The sequence below is a fragment of the Phalangium opilio genome, unplaced genomic scaffold (assembly GCF_054372755.1).
Source record: "Phalangium opilio isolate 3A_F unplaced genomic scaffold, DU_Popi_V2 ptg000077l_1, whole genome shotgun sequence".
Lineage (NCBI taxonomy): Eukaryota > Metazoa > Arthropoda > Arachnida > Opiliones > Phalangiidae > Phalangium > Phalangium opilio.
The window spans coordinates 2,995,099-3,003,195 of record NW_028324185.1 but is presented as its reverse complement, the minus strand read 5'-3'; the positions used below and the strand labels follow the sequence as shown (position 1 = coordinate 3,003,195).

General features: G+C 37.0%; 1 long non-coding RNA gene across 1 annotated transcript; it reads left to right on the top strand.

The window, feature by feature from the left end:
* Positions 1-743: 743 nt before the first annotated feature.
* On the top strand, positions 744-1,477 carry LOC149656794 (uncharacterized). The gene is made up of 2 exons (XR_016370025.1): positions 744-923; positions 997-1,477. It is a non-coding gene; the product is annotated as an uncharacterized LOC149656794 (long non-coding RNA).
* Positions 1,478-8,097: the final 6,620 nt, after the last annotated feature.

Here is an 8,097-nt window from a genome sequence, read left to right as displayed (position 1 = left end):
CGACTACATTACCCGGGTGTAAATGAGAACTGCCTTATACAATAGAAAATTTCTCTTTATATATAATTCCATTGGATGCTAACTCCTATCCGCAAAAGGGGGAAGGGTGGCAACCGGAAAGATCTAGGATGTTTGGGGTTGAGGTAGTTACGCGACGGCAGTGGACTGAGCATAAACCGGCGGTTTTAAAATGTGAGGCTTTCGTCCACTTTCGTCTGCAATGGGTCGTCTGCAACGGTTGGCCTAAACCGTTGCATTCCACCCCCCAAAGAAAAATTATACATTGGTATAAAGTTAAATAAAAAAAGGATTTAAAGCGAGTCTGCATAGCGCGTCTTCAGCTGTTGAGGATAACTGTTCCTTGGGATGGCGATGCGGTGGTCCAATGGTGGTGTGGTTGTACGATAGTGGTGCGGTTGCGGGGAGTTCGTCGGTCTTGGGATGTGGCTTACGTCTTGATGAAGGATCTGTAGTGGATGTCAATAATTGGGTTGTGGATTTCCATTCCGGGATCGATCTGATCTGCGGCGGTGTTGTCCATGTGGGGTCTCTGGTTCAGTTTTTCACGTCTTAGCCGGGGATTGTCAAATCCGCAGGCGCGCGATTTGGGTCGGTTGCGTACATATCTTTATTTACCGATGGGTCAATCCCGATTTGACAACAGTCAGAGTAGGTAAAGTTCATATCCTGTAGTAACCCAAAGACATAGTAAGAATCGTCTTCGAAATCCTCATAGTCCGGTACATGGAAAAGGAGAGCATTAAGCTTTCTGGTATTGTTGTGGTGTTGCACAGAATCGACTTGGGAGCTCTCAGGAGGAGGACTTGAGCCAAATTGGTCCAAAGCTGGAGTCTTTGGGTGGTGAACGGGAGCGGGGGCCATCGCCATATCATTTGGACTAGGAGAACTGAAGACAGATTTGGGTGAAGTTGTTTGTGAATCGAAATCATTGGTACTTTTCACTGATCGTATTTATTGTGACGTCGACAAAAACAGTAAACCCGTCCGAAACAAAGCTGGTATGTGCCTAGACAAATTAGACAAACACCAACAGTGCAACCTAGGTCTGTAACAACTCAATGCTGTCATATGCCTGGAAATATCGATTCTGTAACAACGCTATCCCAGATAATCAACTTTTCCCGAGACTCCCAATCATCAGCGGAAAATGAAAGTCAACCAAAGTGGTTTTGTATTTTATATTCAGTGAAGCAAGTTTTATTGTATTAAAAAGTAATGCAACTGTCTATTAAATTATTGATCTGTCTGTTTCTATTATTCTTAGACTAAACTTTCTCACCACAACTAAGATTACTTGTTGGTTACGAGGAAGAAAAGTGTCGGTTTACTCGGTTCAATCATGAGTCAGCAGGCTTTCCTAACAATTGAAATTAGCGGAACTTTAACTTATCACATTTTGTTCAGCGAGAAATTTCAAGTATTAAACGAAAGCCAAGTTAACGAGAAACTTTTAAAATTACAACTTGATAAACTTTCTTCTGTTGGTAATCATGTCTTTTGTCCAGGAATCTTACCAAAACAAGGTGGAGAACTAGCTAAGACCCTAAGTGTAACACACTTAAATTATCCTTTTGAAGGTACCAATCAACCAAATGTTTAGTGTATTACGAGGTTGAGAAGCTTAACAAAAATTTAAGAGTGAAACAATGCAAGGATTGCGCAATTGCAAGCGCTAGTTATTCCAGAGCGTGCAAAAGAAAATTACTAGAGTCACCAAACCGAAAATATAAACGCCAGCGGATTATGAGCAACTATGGTATGGGAAAATTAACCCCTGTGAGCAAGAATATTAGGATATCGCTCTTATGCAATGTGAGAAAAACTGGTTCGTAAAGTCACAAAGCTAGAAAATGATCTTAAAAAGCGTGATGCAACTTTAGCTAAAAACCATTCTGAAGAAATGGAAAAAATTATGGAGAAAATAAATAAAGATTTTTCCGATGCCTTCGTCGAGCTTGGGATAGAGACTCGGAGATTAAGCAGAATCAAGACAAAAAAAATTTTAAAGGACCGGATTAAATGTAAAACAGGGAAAAAATCTAATAAATGAAGCGCAATTACTCTACGTATCGCTCTTGCCATTTATTGCCGTAGCAACGAAGCTTACAATGCTCTGAGAAATTTTGAGATTTTACAATTACCTCTTCAAGCAATGCTAAAAAAGTTTCATCATAAACCAGGGATTGACGATAAATACAAAACATTTACAGAAGAGAAGATTCAGCATGGGGATAAAAAACCCTTAGGGGAAGGAGTGTTGATATATTACGAAGTCAAAGTAACTGAAAAGGTTATTTGAAATTCTAAAAGAAACGAATTCGTAGGATTTGCAATGGGAAAAGACGATTTCAAAAATCTAAATGATATTTTTGGCGAGATCTCACCTCCGAGTTTGACTTAGTAGGTCCATACTTTACAAGCCCGGTGTCTTTTAATCAACAGTACATTGGAGAAGCTTTATTTAATACCTTGGAATTTCTGCATTCTTATTCGTTTTATACTATGGGTTTGGTTTTGCGATGGTGCCAGCGAGAATCTTTCCCTAATAAAATCCCTTATGGGACATAAAGGACCTTTTAATTGCGAAGAAAATGACGTCGGAGAAATTGATATTTCTGTAAATCCAAGTTTTGAGAACCCATTTTGTATTGGCAGACTATTACATTGGATTATTTGTCCCTCACACGAACTGAAAAGTTTGATTCAAGACTAGTTCAGTACGAGAGCAAAAGGAACCAAATGCTTCTCAAGGAATGGTAGAAAATTTGGGTGGGCAGAAATACAAGGTGTATAAAGACGAGATGAGGAGAGAGCTCAAAAAAAGCTTTTAAGACACGTTCCCAAACTACTTCCGAGCTATAAAGTGAGAGATTCTTGGACAAGGCTAAATGTTGTTCCTAGCAAAATATTGCAACAAGAAGACGTACTAAGCGAACTTTGTTTTTAGTCAATCTTTTGAAAGAATTCCTGAAAAAAGGGCAAGTGCCAAACTTGCTTATAAATATTTGAGAGCATGTAACCTTATATTTGAAAGTGGACTTTAATCACATAATTGCATTAAAGCTACAGACTCAGAAGTCTTAGACAACATAAACAGGGGATTTGAGTGCTTCAAAAATTGGTTCTACGAAGTTTTAGAAGATCCAGATATTAACCTAACTTCACCACACCAAAAAACAATTCCTAAGCTGGCAGACATGGGACCTTTTTAGAATTACAATCTACGGAATAAGTAATTTGGCTAGAGATATTTTGCAATGGTCCCGGACCATTCCATGTGATATGAGCCAAGCCGTTAACCATGGGTCGGCGGATTTAGATGAAATTTGGCACAAATGATCCTGTGGCTATTAGAAAAGAGAAACCGGGATATTTCTTAAAAAAATTCAGTGGTTTAATTTTTACGTCAAAATTTGTAACACCCCAGAAAAACGGTGTTTCTCAAAAGTCATTTTGGTACCTTTTAGAAAGTCGGCAATAACTTTCTACTTGTCTGTGCAAATTCAATCAGATTTGCATACAATACGTAGTATAACCCAGGAAATCGATTAAGCCACTCAAAATTAGCTTATCTAGTTTAGTTCACGAGTTACAAAAGCATTTTTGAGAAAAAATAAATTTTCGGGGGTCTCGTTTTTGGGCCTATGAAGAAAATCGTCCAACTCGAAAAATCTTAAAAAATATCTGAAAGAGACCTTTCTAACGGTGTATTCATATAGAGTATTTGATTCCTTAGAGCCTAAATTTCTAATTTAAATAAACACAAATTTTTCTTAAAAATATAAAATATTTATTTGCTTTAATGGTAAATTACGTTTTGATAAGAGCATGAAACATTTTTTGTACCTTCTTAGGGCAATCATCATCTAGTTTATAGTATCTTCTAGAATTGCTAGAAGCCTGTGGCTCGGATAATTCGCATATAATATTATTAAGTGGGACAAGTTAAAGCGCTCCTCAGTTTTCTTAGGCCATGTCGACAAACTCGTCTGTGAGTCCCTCACCATAAATTTCAGCTTGAAATAGCTTTCATCCTTAAAAGAGGCCAGCACAAGGGCAACGTACCACTATTGGTCGTTTTTATAATACGACAAACAATCCGAGTCGTAATTTGGTTTATTTTAATATTTTATTATAATTGTTGGAAAAAGCTTATACATTTGAAACTTTTCGGAGAGCTTACTACGCGTCTTCTTTCGTTCGTTTTTACATTGCCTTTGACCATATTTTTCCATATTTCTTTAAAATTTCCGTACCCTAACAATAGGTAGCCTTTGCCTGTATATATAAATCACTAATATTTCATAGGTCAAGTTACCCTTCTTGGAAAAAATTCTATTTCTGTTCGAAAATTTTATAAACCATTCATTACAAATCAATATTACACTTTTAATAACAATAAACAAATTTTAAACTTTCTTAAAAAGTATGTCTAGTCGCCACAGTCGTAAACAGCAACATATTGTCCCACTGATATATCCAAAAAAGCAATAGTGTTTTTATCGTCATATATCCCAATAAAAACTTTGTGCTGCAAGTATCTGATGATACGCGGTACATTTCAATTTCAAGTTGAATTTTTTCTTTAGAAACCCATAAAAAATCTAATCGACCCCTCAAAACATTTATTCGTCGTGACTATTTGTTCTGTAATGGCAATTGCAGAGAAGCTCTGGCTACAATGCGTTTTGCCATACCTCCTATGCCGTTGCAAGCACTCTTGCCATGGCTGGTAGCGAAAAATTTCCATTCTGCTGTTATTCCGAAATCAATTTCGTGGTGACATAAATTAATATAATTTTTCCGATTTTTATACTGTGAGCTTCCACCATCGCTAAGGTAATTAACACTATTGCTTATTTGGATATTTCAGTGGGACAGTATGTTGCTGCTAATTACGATTAAGAGTTGTACGTTGCCCTTGTTCTGGCCTCCTTTTAGCATGAAACTGATTTCAAGCCGATATTTATGATGAGGGACTCACAGACGAATTTGTCGACATGGCCCAAGAAAACTAAGGAGCGCTTTAACTTGTCCCACTTAATAATATTATATGCGAATTACCCGAGCCACAGGCAAGTAAAAAAGTTCAAAAAATGTTTCATGCTCTTATCAAAACGTAATTTACCGTTAAAGCAAATAAATATTTTATATTTTTAAGAAAAATTTGTGTTTATTTAAATTAGAAATTTAGGCTCTAAGGAATCAAATACTCTAATATATGAATACACCGTTAGAAAGGTCTCTTTGAGCTCTATAATTCAGGATATTTTTTAAGATTTTTAGAGTTGGACGATTTTCTCCATTGGCCCAAAAACGAGACCCCCGAAAATTTATTTTTTCGCAAAAATGCTTTTGTAACTCGTGAACTAAACTAGATAAGCTAATTTTGAGTGGCTTAATCAATTTCCTGGGTTATATAACGTATTGTATGCAAATCTGATAGAATTTGCACAGAAAAGTAGAAAGTTATTGCTGACTTTCTAAAAGGTACCAAAATGACTTTTGAGAAACACCGTTTTTCTGGGGTGTTACAAATTTTGACGTATAAATTAAACCACTGAATTGTTTTAAAAACAATCCCGGTTTCTCTTTTCTAATAGCCACAGGATCATTTGTGCCAAATTTCATCTAAATCCGCCGACCCATGGTTAACGGCTAGGCTCATATCACATGGAATGACCCTTCCCAGATTATTTTCTTTCCCCACAAAGATTTAACGGTAGTGCTGTTGAGAGTCTATTCTCACAAATGAAATTTGCAACTGGAAGCAAACTTTCTAGCATACATTTCTCTACTGCACGAAAAGCAATTATTGCTAGAGCTAACATTCATGGAAAAAACCCCACTATGTCAGTGCTGGATAACAAATAATTATGGACACACAGTCTCTAGGTAGTCTAGTGAGGATTTTTTAACACAGTTTATAACATTCATATTTTCACTATTATACATCGGTCGTTAGAGCAGCAAAGTGAAATATAGAAACGGTTTAAATTATAGCTCTCTCAACTTTAAATGAATAAATATAAGGTTTAAATATACTTATAATAGGAATTATAGGACTAAGGATGTCACTTTGGGAAATAGTGAGGTAGAGTTATAATTCAGTCTCCATTACGCCCACTATTAAAAAAGGTCTCCCTCCTAGCTATCGAAATTTCAAAGTATATTCATTTAATATGGAAGTCTCTAGCTTAATGGACTAATCGTGTTTTAATTCGAGCCATATTGTAATGTTTTAAATAGCTATAATTATATTAGACAAAGTCCCCTTATTAAACATATCGTTTTTGAGTTACTTAAAAATACTGTTCAAAGTAGACAAAGACATATAAAAGTAAACGAAAAGCGGAAAAATGGATACTTTTGAAAACTTGATTACAATTTTCAATTATTTAAGAAAATAACTGCATTAGTGGTTTTTAATCCAAATTCTATTTTCTGGAAATATTTTATGATTAAATGACATCATAGAAGTTTCAGTGAAAGCAGTTAGTTGGCAGTTTGTTATTAGTATTTTTTAACGAATTTTCCACTAAATTAAGCGGAATTGTTTTTAAATCTCCTTGAAACGAGCTTTACCAAATTTGTTTTGAACAGAGGGACACCGCCAAAGATTGCGAGTTTCAGTAATTCTCGCAATGCCGTGTGATATGAACTTCTGACTAATGAAAGTGAAAGCTTTATAGATTGTACATATCGTATATTAAATAGTATTTATTTTGAAAATAACCCATCCAGCAAAAGCACGAGAAAAACACAGTGATATAGATAATAGCAAAAGGAGATGATCTAAAAGGACATAGCTTTCCAGCCTAGGAATAAGGGTAATGTGTGTCAGGTTATCTCTAACGAACGTCTCATCTCGAATGTTCCTAAAACCTGATATCCCAAGGCTAGGCCGAATGCATTTACTGTAGAGTAAATGGTTGTTGAACACCCAAAGTTTTTCTCTACTAACATTTTTCTCGGCGCCAACTAACATCAGCCGCGGAAAGCTGGGTCTCACTAAAAAATTCCACCCCCCTTAAAAAAGGTACGAATTTTTACAAAACTTGTGTTGAGCTTTTCGGCCAATAGAGACGTAGATCCACTCGCGTAGATCTTAGGCGATCGGAGTTTACGATATGGCGGAGCAAGTTAGGTTTATATTAGTGATGCCGCGAATATTGATTTTGCCGAATACCGAATACCGAATATTCGGCCATGCTCTCGGCCGAAGCACCGAATATTCGGCCACCGAATATTCGGGCGTAAGATATGTGCAACTCGCGCGAAACCGGTTATGAGCTGTAACCCGTTCCGCGAAATACGTACATCCCCCGCACGGACGGCAATGGAACAGGTCTCATCATGGAAGAAGAAGGGTATGGAATGGTGAGGTGAATAGGCAGACGGCTATGCGAAATGTAGGGTCACGTGGGAAAACTCTCCTCTCCTCTCGGCACTAGCTGTAACGCGAATACTGCTCTGCGCAATATTGGCGCGCAAGCAGAGAGAGGGATACACTGTTTAGATCCGCTCTCTACCGCCTCTGCTACAGCGCGCCTGCGCGGAAGCTTTCAACGTTGGTGATAAACTCGGGAAGGAGGGAATGAAAAGGGGGAAGTTACGATTTTTCAACGCGCTCTCTTTAACACTATAGGACCCGTCTATAGCGTCTTTAGGTTTTTTGGTTCATTTGCGAGTAGATCGTGTCACTATATGCTTTTTTATATTCATCACAACTAACCACTGGTGGATTATAAATATTAAAGTAAAAATTGTTATTGAAATAAATAATTTTTGAGTAATTTTTCCGTTTTTTTCCTTCATGATTGGAGATTCGGTATTCGGCCGAATATTACGAAATATTCGGCCGAATACCGAATACGAAAAAAATGGCCGAATAGGCCGAATACCGAATAGTAACCGAATATTCGTGGCATCACTAGTTTATATGTATTAATTTAGAAATGGATAAAGGGCTCTCAAAACAAACTCAGAGTATTTCCGTGCCAGAATAATATAATTCCGTCGGCTTCTAATTATGTCGAATTAATCACCCTCTTTAAAAACATTTGCACTCCACAC